Genomic DNA, 12,168 nt, shown 5'->3' with positions numbered 1-12,168 from the left:
AATTGGGCCCCGCACTTCCTGAAGCCGGCCCTGACAATGAGGCTAATCATCTAGTGGAACAAGCTCTGCAAGGGACGTGGTTAATTCCCCATCACTGCCGGATGTAAATGAAGACTGCAGCTCTTGCTGCAAGACACCTGGTGTGTGGGTGTCCCTGTTCCCCCTTCAGAACCTCTGGTACATGGTGCTTCCCTGCTCAAGATCCCCATCATGTGGGTGCTCCCATCCAGGATCTCTGGTGGGTGTCTCTGTCCCCCACCCCATGAACTAGCTCCAGTGTGTGGTTTCCCCTGCCTGCCTCAATCCGGGATCTGTGGGTGTCTCTGTTCCCCTTTTCAAGATCCGTGTTGCTTGGGTGCGTCCCTTCCCCCAAGTCAGAATCCCCAGCGTGTGGGTGCTCCCATCCCCCCTGCAGGCTCTGCGGGGGGTGTCTGTATATAAAGAGACTGTGTCTCACTGTCTTGCCCAGGCTACACTGCAGGGGCTATTCACAGGTGCAATCCCACTACTGATCAGCACAGGAGTTTTGACCTGCTCCGTTTCTGACCTGGGCCTGTTCACCTCTCCTTAGGCAACCTGGGGACCCCAAGCTTCCCTGGGAATCACCATATTGGTGCTGAACTTAGTGTGGACACCCGATTGGCACAGCCCCCTGCAGCCCAGAACTCCTGAGCTCAAGCGATCCACCAGCCTCAGCCTCCCCAGGCGCTGGGATCACAGGCACCAGCCACAGGGCCTGGCTGGTCACAGGGTCTCCCGCTTCCAATTTCAGGCTCAGCCTGGGAGCTCTGTGCTCTGAGCAGGTGGAAGTGTAGCCTGGAACTGAGCTGATGCGCTGAGGGTTATTTGCACTGTGCGCTTCACATGGAGGTGAAAACACGGGGCACAGATCTTTGAGCACAACCCTCGTCCTGAGGAATGGGGGGGGCTGCATAAAGAGAGACTGGCTCTCCCACTGCCAATTGGTAACAGAGTTTTGAAAGCCTGCTTTTATTGGGCGGGCTCCCCTCTCCCTAGGGGGAACTGGTGGCCCCAAACTTCCCAGAAACCAGCATAGCAAGGCCAACCTGAGCACAGACACCTGCTCAGCACCCCGGGGTGCAGCCCTGAACTCCCGCAATCAGCTACACTCAGCTGCCCACCCAACAAGCATTACATGCAGGGGCCTTCGTGCCCCACGTGTTCAGGTCCCTCCCAGTGCCAGCTTTAAACTCCGCTGCTCAGTTCTAAGCTTTGGCCACACGGGGGCAGCCTGGAGCTCAGCCAACGCCTCCCGTTGCTGGTTGCGTTTCCCGCTCCTCGTGGCAGGTTCACACCCCGCAGGCAGATCTCTGAACCGGAGCTGAACAGTTCCCCAAATCCAGCGCTTTAGCAGCAGCTTTGCTAGGAAAGCGCTGACGTCCCCAAGTAACGTAAGAGCCAGAGCGCTGTGTCCACGATCTTCTATCGGGCCCCTCACCGTGGTGTCTGTCAGGCGCAAGGAGAAACCAGGGAAATGTTTTCATGGCGTTTAAGGGCAGAAGGGGCCATTAGCTCAGCTAGTCTGACCCCCAAATAACACAGAATTACACCATGACACATATTGATCCCACAGACCTTAGATAGATCAAAGCGTCTCAGCCCTCAGGAAGGAGGCTAAACTGGGTACCAGAGGCAGCGAACAAGGGGCCCCCAAGGCAATGGCAGGGAACTGACGAGGTGAAATATGCCCCGATGATCCCAGCAGGCGACCCACCCCCATGCTGCAGAGGTGGGAGTCCCTGTTCCTCCTGCCCTTAAGAATCTCTGGTGGTAAGTGGGTCCCCCCAGTTCCCCAGATAAGAATCCTCCATGTGGTTTCCCTGGCTTCACCTCCAAATAAGAACATTGTGTGGAGGGAGTGGGAGGAAGGTTGTCTGGCAGATATGTGTAAGCGGGGGAATGGTACCGCTACTGTGGGGAACTTTCCTGGCTTCTGTGCTATCCCGGCGAAGTGGGCTAGCAAAAGGATCTGAGTCCTCGCTCCCACTTCCTTTACCCAGAGGCCTCCTGCCCTTGAGGACTCTCCTGTTTGGCAGAGTTCTCGTAGCCCCAACAAGACTGGGCCCAGGATTCCTGGGGGGCTCAACCCCCAACCTTGCTGTGGCCACCTAGGACAGGGGCTAAGGTATCCCCACTCAGGGTACCCTCTCTGCACTGGGCACCTCCCTGACCCACTGATTATTCCAGACAATTTAAAGCAAATACAAGTTGTTTACTTAACAATCAATTTGAAGAAAAGAATAAGAATAAATGGGAACGGTTACAGGGAAACACATCACCCTGCTCTGTGGCAGGGAACATTACAAACAATGTCTCTGGACATCAAGGCACTTTGCAGTCTGTTCCTTGTAGGCCCCAGGCCTCCTTCTCAGGCCCTGGCTGTGCTGCAGGGATGCTGTGGGTGGGACACTTGCAATGGTGGTGACCACACACCTCCGGGCTTTGGGTGGTGGGATCCTTCTTCCCAGTGCCAGCCCCCCGGCAGGTTAAGGTCCCCCTCCCAGCCTGGCCTGCATGGACCCTTGGCTGGGAGTGTCTTTTTGTGCTGGGCCCTTTGCCCAAGGTCCCCCCTTGGCTGGCCCCAGTTGCTCACCACACTCTGGCTCTCTGGCTCCAGCTCCGCTCCCAGCACAGGATCTGCTCTCTGCGCTGTGCCTGTGGCTCTCAGGCTGCAGCTCTGCACCCAGCACAGGATCTGCTCTCTCTGGGATGTGCCTCTGGCTCTCTGGCTGCAGCTCCGCTCCCCAGCACAGGGTCTGCTCTCTCTGCGCTGTGCCTCTGGCTCCAGGTCCGCTCCCAGCACAGGATCTGCTCTCTCTGGGATGTGCCTCTGGCTCTCTGGCTGCAGCTCCGCTCCCAGCACAGGAACTGCTCTCTGGGATGTGCCTGTGGCTCTCTGGCTGCAGCTCCGCTCCCCAGCACGGGGTCTGCTCTCTCTGCGCTGTGGCTCTGGCTCTCTGGCTCCAGCTCCGCTCCCAGCACAGGGTCTGCTCTCTCTGCGCTGTGCCTCTGGCCCCTCTGGATCTGGCCCGGCTCTGCTCTCCAGCTCAGCTTGGGCCCCGGCTTTCTCCTTAACTCGGCCCCACTCTGTCTGACTCCAGCACATTCCTGCTCACACGGAGGACGGGACCCACCCTGGCCTTCTGTCTTCCTGATTAGCCGGCCTGCCCTGTCAATCAGGCTGACCTGGAGCATTGGCCTCTTGCCATTGTTCCTGGGGACTGTCAGTCTCAGGGTCCTGATTTGCCATCGATCCCTCCCCTTTTAGTGCTGGGAGCTAGCAACCAAAACACCCCCACTGAATGTTAGTAAGGGGGCAACAGTCCCCTTACATATGTAAAGGGGGACTGTATCTCCCTGTCTGGCCCAGGCTCCTTGGAGGAAGTGATCTCAGTGTGTCTGGCTGTCTCCATTCCTCCCACCCATAAGAATCCCTGGTGTGTGGGTGCACCCTAGACCAGTAAGGATCTCTGGTGGGTGGGTGTCTCTCTCCCCCTAGTCAGGATCTCTGGGGCATGGCTGTATAAAAAGAGACTTTGACTCACTCAGGCTGGGCTGCCATCATGGAACAGACCAGGTCTTTCTGTGGAGGGTTTGCATTCCTCCAAGGACGTGATCTCAGTGTGTGTGGGTGTCCCTGTCCCTTCAACCCTTAACAATCCCTGGTGCGTGGGTGCGCTGGGCCCCATTACAATCCCCTCTGTCTTACCCCCCATGAGGGATCCGGTGGATGTGGGGGTTCTCCATGCTACTGGGGGTGTCTGGTGCCCCTGTCCCTCCTGGTTAATGGAGTGTGTGGGTGTTCCCCAGCTCGTTAAGGATCCGTGTTATGCAGATGCCCCCGTTCTTCTCATTAAGAATGGTGCAATGGAGCATATGGGTGTGTCCCCCACCCCATGAACTAGCTCCCGTGTGTGGTTCCCCTGCCCCCATCCAGGCTCTGTGGTGTGTGGGTGTCTCTGTTCCTCTTTTCAAGATCCGTGTTGCTTGGGTGCGTCCCTAACCCGCAAGTCAGATTCCCCAGCGTGTGGGTGCTCCCATCCCCCACTCCAGGCTCTGCGGGGTAGGGGTGTCTAAAAAGAGACTGTGTCTCACCCAGGCTACACTGCAGGGGCTATTCACAGGTGCAATCCCACTACTGATCAGCACAGCAGTTTTGACCTGCTCTGTTTCTGACCTGGGCTGGTTCACCCCTCCTGAGGCAACCTGGAGACCCCAAGCTTCCCCGGGATCACCATATTGATGCTGAACTTAGTGCAGACACCTGATCGGCACAGCCTCCCGCAGCCCAGAACTCCTGAGCTCAAGCGATCCACCAGCCTCAGCCTCCCCAGGAGCTGGGATCACAGGCACCAGCCACAGAGCCCAGCTTGCTCTGCAGTTTGGCAGCTGGAGCTTTAAACTCTGCTTGTGAGCTCTGTGCCTGGGCCAGACAGGGACAGCCTGGAACTGGGAAATGCTCCTGCTTCCCCCGCCCCCATCTCATGTCGAGCTGCAGGCGCCGCTGTCCTGCCAGGTAAGATCCCGGATGTTTCGGTGCCCCCTTTCCCCGCCCAGGTGTCCGGGTACCTCTCCCCCCCCATACAGAATCCTGGATGTGTGGGTGTCCGTCCCTCTGCAGAGGATCCCGGAGTGTGGATGCCCTTGTCCCCCCCTACAACATCCTGGGTGTGTGGGTGCCACTCTCCCCCCCGTAGATCTCTGGTGGGTGGGTCCCCAGGGTGTGAGTGCTCCCATCCCCCGATACAGGCTGGGGGGGGGGGTATAACTGGCTCTCTCTGTCCTGCCCAGGCGGTGCTACAGCAGCTGTTCACAGGGGCAGCAACCCCACTGTCACCCTGCAGCTTTAACCTGCTCCAGGGGTGACCTGCTTCACCCTCCTTCGGGAGCCCGGGGATCCCGAACTTCCCAGAATCACCTGATTGATGCCGAGCTTAGCACAGACACCGGCTCAGCATGGCAGGGAGCTGCCCTGAGCCCTGACAATCAGCTTCCCTCCCCTCCTGCTGCACAGCGAGGATCCCACGCGAGAGGCTTTGGGCCCAGTTTGTTCAGGAGCGTCCCAGGCTCCAGCTGTAAACTCTGCTGGTCAGTTCTAGTCTTTGGCCACACGGGGGCGGCACTAACGGTCCCATCTAAACGCTGTTTGCGTTCGGCCCTTCGGATCGCAGATTGTAACCCGTGGGCAGATCTCTGAGTGCAGCCAGATCCCTCCCCAAAGTGAACATTGAAGCAGCAGCTCCCATTGGAAAGATCAGGATTTTTGCCTTTAAAAACAAGGGATATGTCTCCAGCGAGAGACTGAAGAAACTCAATTGATTTCATTGACTCCATGAATGTTCCTCTGTGTCCCCCTAGGAGTCATGCTGCACATTTTGGGAACCACTGAACCCTACTCGTTAATCAGGGGCTAGCGATGCCAAAGCCCAGGGAAAGGGAGAACAAGTGCGGGGCCCCCAGCACTGGAGCCATGTGAAGGGGCTGCAGGAGAGGGGCAATTGCTGGTGGTCCAGGGAGTTAAGGGCAAAGGGGGCACAGGAGGGGGCAGGAGTTAGGGGTGAAGGAGGTGCAAGGGTTGGGAGTGCAGGAGCTAGCGGTGAAGGGGGAGTGGGGATCGTCCAGGGGCAGTGGGGAAGTGCCAAAGTACAAGCTTTGCCCAGGGCACCATTTTCCCTAATGCTGGTCTGAGCAAACAATTGGAAATGACCCTTCAGTGAGACCAGAACCATAGTGTAGAAAAGCCCCTTTGTTAAGTGGTGGTGGCTGAGGGCTTAGGGAGATGGGTTAGAAAGCAACAGGCATTTGTCTGTGGAGGTTTGATTCTTGCCTGCTAGGCAAAGCTGGTGTGTGGTGTCTCCATGGCTGTACTTTCAGTGTCTGATCTGCCACAGGGACCCAAGTCTAGACATACTCAGAGGCTCTATGCCAGGGTTTCTCAAACTTCCTTTCACTACAACCCCTTTTTGCCAAAAAAAACCAAAAAACTTACTACATGACCCTAGAAAGACGCACCAAGCCCCTCTACACTGAGCACAGGCAGAGGAGACAAAGCCTGAGCCCTGCCCCAGTTAGGGGAGGGCAAAACCAGAGCTTGAGGGATTCAGCCCTGGGTGGTGGGGCTCAGACTTTTGGTTTCAGCCCCAGGCACCAACAAGTCTAATGCCAGCCCTGGCGACCCCATTAAAACAGGGTTATGACCCACTTTGGGGTCCTGACACAGTTTGAGAACCACTCCTCTATGCTGAGGGGAGAGAGTTTTCCTGGGGGTGTAGTTAATCCACTTCCCAAGAGGTGGCAGCTATGTCACTGGGAGAAGCTATATCGGTGGGTGTGCAAGCTGTGGTGTTTACCACATTTAAGAAGTTTAATCAAACCCCATTTTTAAAACCTCATGTGGTCTGGGAATGGCAAAGGACCTCGATGAAGCAGGGTCTGTCCTTCAAAGTGCTGGACATCACAGTTCCATAGTCCTGTTGTCATGGGGATATTGCTCAGTGTTAAAGTGCTTGACTGCAGTTTAAGTAGTCCTCAGTTCAAACCCGCGTGTTCTCTTATAACCCTCTTTCTTTTTTTTTAAAAAAGGAAAACATTTTCATTTCCATTCTCCATTATGTTCAGGGGCTCCTCTATACAGGAGTGCTTGATATCAATGTAAACACTCAACATTTCACTGTCCAAATGCATAAAAACCTAGCAAAGCTGTCCATCAGCTGAAATCGGTTTCAATCCTCAAAGTGTCAAATTATGTTTTCATCAGTTAAACAAAGTTATCATATGAATGTACATTTGCAGATACCTCTTCTCCAGGAGCTGTGTTGTGCAGAAGAACAAGAACCACATCCAGCTGCAGTTCAGGAGTCTGATGACCAAAGAGCCACGAAGTGTTCTGAGGGCTGGAGAAAAATGCCTTCCTGGTGTTGGGAGGGGAACAGGAGAAAGGACAAAAGAAGCAAGAGACAAAGAGAAAGGAGGGAGGGATGGATGGAGGAAAAGGTGAAACCAAAAGGACAAACCCCAGGTGCGCAATAAAATTCTGCCTCCTTAAGCTCGTGTTTTCCATGCCTAGAATTCAATGGTCACCAGATGGATCAGACTGAACAGGTTTCAAACCTCGAGGAGGCTCTTACCTTCTAAACAGGGACTTCTGTTTACTAGTAAAATCACTAAAAGGGAAGGAGAAAACTCGAAAGAGGTTCCTCCTGGCGCTCACGTGCCTGAACCCGAATACTCTCTCAGTCCTCAAAGAGAGACCTGGAGAAGGAGACTTGCTGAAGCAAAGCCACAGGGGTCTCTGAGGTTTCCCTGGCCCCTCGCCCCTGTCCTGCCTGGTTGATGTCACCATCTCTCTGTGAGGTCACCACCTCCCCACCACCTTGGACCAATAGTCTGAGGTCCTGCAAAAAGCCTTTGTGATGTCACTGCCACACCCCTTCCTTGCTGTGCTAATGTCCTGCCCCTGGCCAGGCACTTCGGAGGTTTGAGCTACTCCCTGTGGATCACCCCACTCAAGGAGCGTTCGTTCTAGGCAGCAAGCCGGCTAGACAGGAAAACATCAGACGCTGCTCCCAATGCTACACTCCGTTTTTCAGAAATTAGTCGACTTTATGGCCAGAAGAGACAACTAGAGCATCTTATTTGACCCCCTGCATATCACAGGCCTCCTGTATGACACAATAGCTACTTTTGTGGCAAACACATTCCAGAAAGGCATCTAGTCTTCATTAAATGATATCAAGAGATGGAGAATCCACCACTTTCCCTAGAAGACATTTTTCTCCAGCCCTCGGAACATTTGGTGGCTCTTTGCTATTGAACGAGCTCAACCTGTTTAGCTTATCAAAAGAAGATTGAAAGGTGATTTCACTGAAGTGTTGAAGGGCCTTAATGGAGAGAAAAGATTGGGTATGAAAGGGCTCTTTAATCGAGCAGAGAAAGGCATAACAAGACCCAATGGCTGGAAGGTGAAAAGAGACAAATTCATATTACTACTAAGGCACAAATATTCAACAGCGAGGATGATTCACGACAGAAACAAGCTCCCAAGGAAAGTGGTGGATTCTAATTCTAATTCCTTATGAATATTCTGTGTGTTTGTGCCTGCAGGGGAGGAACATGCCATATGCCCAGAGGACTTTATTCCTCCAGCCTGCAAGGACAGAGGGGATGTCAAGGAGTTGCTCCTTCAATCCCCCCCACAGAAAGGCCCTTCTTAGGAAAGGCAAAATCCTGGAGAGAAAGAGTAACACTGAACAAGACTCCAGAAAGACAGATTTTTATACTCTCAGTGAGAAGTTTTTCACCTGACCAGGGACTTGAACCCTGGACCCTCAGATTAAAAGTCTGATGCTCTGCCAACTGAGCTAGCCAGGCTCACACATGAAAAGTACAAGTTGGTGCACAGGTGAAGCTAGTCAAGAAAAAGTGAGACACCCACAATAGGGGAAACCTGCTGCTCTCTCTCTTCCCAGCCCTGGCCTGGCTGGGTATTAGTGCTGGTTAAAAAGACGGGAAAATATCGGCATCTACCAGCCATTCATAGCTGTACAAGACTCAGGCACAATACAGAGGTGCCCATCTGCAAGTGCCAAATGGTTGGATTGGCTAACGCAGCCTGTAGACGTCCAGGGCACTCTGGGATACACAGCCAAGTGTCCATCACCATCGTTATTTCAAAGGGATAATGATAATGGTAGCAAGGTTCACAACTGACTCAGCAGTTGCATACAAAGTTGCATGTTTGGCAGTTACGTTGGCTCAGGTTGGCCACCCCAGTCTAGATGTAGAAGTTACAACATTTAAACTTGAAAGAGGGGCCAATTTCCCACCTTTACATCCAAACACGATGAAGGTAGCAGATAGAGCCAGAGCAGGTTGTCTATGGGACCAAGTATATGCAGAGTATCCTCGACAGAGGTTTGTTCAACCTGTTCTTAAAAACCTCTGAGGACAGAGACACCACAGACGCCTTTGGGAGCCTATTCCAGAGCCTAACTGCACTCAGAGTCTGACATTGGTGAAGTAGGAGGCTGAGAAAAACAACACTGGCTGTCAGAAAAAAACAGCCCTCCCTGGTGCTTTAAGCAGTGGTTTCTGGTGTTTTAACAGCCATGGCCTGGGTTCAATTCCCCTAAAAACCAGCAGGTTTTTCAATGAAAATCTCCATTCATTTCGCATTTGAAATGGAAAGGAAAAGAGGGCTTCTTGTCCTTATTAACAAGGCAAAGAATGACTTTTTTCTCAGTAAATATTTTTAAAAGGCACTGACTCGACCTGAAGATCTCATTTCATTTGTATTTACAATGGAATGATTCTCTCTATTCATTCATTCATGCCCGTCACCCCAACCAGGGTATGGGCCGCCAACAACAGATCTCCATAGTCTTCTATCCTGGGCCATTCGCTCTAGCTGGTTCCAGGTATAGCCCATTTTTTTGCTATCAACCTGAAGGTCGCGTCGCCAGGTATTTCTTGGGCGGCCTCTTTTCCGCTTGCCTTGGGGGTTCCACTGCAGTGCCTGTCTGGTGATGTTGGTTGGCTGCTTGCGTAGTGTATGTCCTATCCAGCCCCACCTTCTCCTTCTAATTTCTTCCTCTGCTGGGAGTTGATGGGTCCTCTCCAAGAGGTGGATGTTACTGATGGTGTCTGGCCAGCGGATCTGGAGAATCCTTCTGAGGCAGCTATTAATGAAGGTCTGGATCTTCCTGGTGGTTGTTTTGGTTGTCCTCCAGGTTTCAGCTCCATACAGTAAGACTGATTTCACGTTGGAGTTGAACAGTCGAATCTTTATTGCCAAAGACAGCTCTCTGGAGCTCCAGATGTTCTTGAGCTGTAAGAAGGCTGCTCTTGCCTTACCAATCCTTACTTTGATGTCTGCGTCTGTGCCACCCTGCTGGTCGATGATGCTACCTAGGTAGGTGAAGGACTGCACTTCTTCCAGGGAGCTTCCATTCAGTGTGACTGGGTCGTTGCTGATGGAATTGATCCTAAGGATCTTGGTCTTGTCCTTGTGGATGTTGAGGCCAACCTGTGATGACGTGGCTGCCACTACGTTGGTCTTCTCTTGCATCTGCTGTTTACTGTGCGAAAGGAGTGCAAGGTCGTCGGCAAAGTCCAGGTCATCAAGCTGGGTCCACAATGACCATTGGATTCCATTCCTACGCTTGTAAGTGGATGTCTTCATAATCCAATCGATGACGAGAAGAAAGAGAAGTGGTGACAACAAGCATCCTTGTCTGACTCGGTTCGCACCTGGAAGCTGTTTGTGAGCTGCCCTCCATGGATCACTCTACAGTGTATGCCGTCGTATGAATTCTTGATCAGGTTGACCACCTTTGCTGGGATGCCATAGTGCCGAAGGAGCTTCCAGAGGGTCTCTCGATCCACGCTATCGAATGCTTTCTCATAGTCAACAAAGTTGATGTACAACGAGGAGTTCCACTCCATAGACTGCTCGACTATGATGCGGAGCGTTGCTATCTGGTCCGTGCATGATCTGTTCTGCCGGAAACCTGCCTGTTCATCTCGTAGCTGTGGATCGACGGCATCCTTCATTCTCTCTAAGAGGACTCGGTTGAAGACCTTCCTGGCACCGACAGGAGTGTGATTCCTCTATAGTTGGCACAGTTGCTGAGGTCTCCTTTCTTGGGGATTTTGATGAGATATCCCTCTTTCCAGTCAGCCGGAATCACTTCTTCTTCCCATATTTTCTCAAAGAGGGGTACAGCATTTCCACTGAGGCATCCAGGTCTGCTTTCAGGGCCTCTGCTGGGATATCGTCAGGTCCAGCCGCCTTCCTGTTCTTCATCATGGTGATGGCTTTTCTGATCTCGTCTCTGGTTGGTTTATCGCAATTGATTGGGAGGTCCTCGTTGGCTGGGTCAATGTCTGGTGGATTTGGTGGTGCTGGTCTGTTCAGGAGTTCTCAAAGTGCTCCGCCCATCTGTTCATCTGTAGTTCTATTCCTGTTATAGACTTTCCCTGCTTGTCTTTAACGGGACGTTCTGGCTTGCTGAACTTTCCAGACAGTCGCTTGGTAGTATCGTACAGCTGTTTCATGTTACCGCTGTATGCTGCCTGCTCTGCTTCTGCTGCCAGTCCATCCACATAATCTCTCTTGTCCTTCCTAATATTCCTCTTCACTGCTCTGTGGGCTTCAGCATACTCTTTTGAGCTTTGGCCTTTGCTGCTCTAGTCCTGCTGTTGTTGACTGCTGCCTTCTTCTTCTTTCTGTCTTCTATCTTTGTCAAGGACTCTGCTGTGATCCACTCTTTCTGCTGGTGTTTCTTAATTCCAAGCACTTCCTGGCATGCTGACCTAAGTGTGTCTCTCACTTTCTGCCATCTGTTGAGTACACTGTCTTCCTCTTCCTCAGACCGATCCTGTAGTACTGAAAACTTATTCTTCAGCGTCAATCCAAAATCTTCCTTGGTCTTATGGTCCTTCGGAAGGTTGACGTTGTACTTCGCTCTTCTGTCTGACGCGTCTATCCAGTTCTTCTTCAGCTTCAGCTTCAATCTGGCCACCACTAAGTGATGGTCGGACGCCACGTCTGCTCCTCTTCTAACTCTAACGTCCTGCAAGGATCTTCTGAACTTTTTGCTAATGCAGACATGGTCGATCTGGTTTTCTGTCATGCCTGCTGGCGATACCCAGGTACTCTTGTGGATCCGCTTGTGAGGAAAGATGCTGCCTCCTATGACCAGATTGTTAAGTGCACACAGATCCACAAATCTCTCTCCATTCTCACTCATCTCTCCCAGAGCATGGGTCCCCATGACTTGTTCGTATCCTGTGTTATCAGGTCCAATTTTGGCATTAAAGTCTCCCATAAGGATGGTAATGTCTTTGTCTGGGAGAGTCTCTAATATTTTCTGGAGTCTGTTGTAAAAGTAGTCTTTGTCCTCCTCTTCACTGTCATTGGTTGGAGCGTAGCACTGAACAACATTCATCTTAATCCTCTTCATTTTAGTTCTGAAGGATGCTGTGATGATCCTGGGACCATGTGCCTCCCAACCAATCAGTGCTCTCTGTGCCTGCTTGGACAACATGAAGCCTACTCCCTGTGTGTGGTGTGCGTCACTCTCCTCATGTCCTGAATACAGCAACAGCTCTCCTGTCAACAGTCGTCTCTGTCCAGCTTGCGTCCAT

At 52.4% G+C, this 12,168-nt stretch overlaps 1 non-coding gene across 1 annotated transcript; it reads right to left on the bottom strand.

The window, feature by feature from the left end:
* Positions 1-8,318: 8,318 nt before the first annotated feature.
* TRNAK-UUU lies at positions 8,319-8,391 on the bottom strand. Its single transcript has one exon. It is a non-coding gene; the product is annotated as a tRNA-Lys (tRNA).
* Positions 8,392-12,168: the final 3,777 nt, after the last annotated feature.

Source organism: Mauremys reevesii, linkage group 12 (assembly GCF_016161935.1).
Source record: "Mauremys reevesii isolate NIE-2019 linkage group 12, ASM1616193v1, whole genome shotgun sequence".
In the NCBI taxonomy this organism is placed as follows: domain Eukaryota; kingdom Metazoa; phylum Chordata; order Testudines; family Geoemydidae; genus Mauremys; species Mauremys reevesii.
Note: the sequence above shows the minus strand (reverse complement) of the source record. Positions and strands in the feature narration are given on the sequence as shown.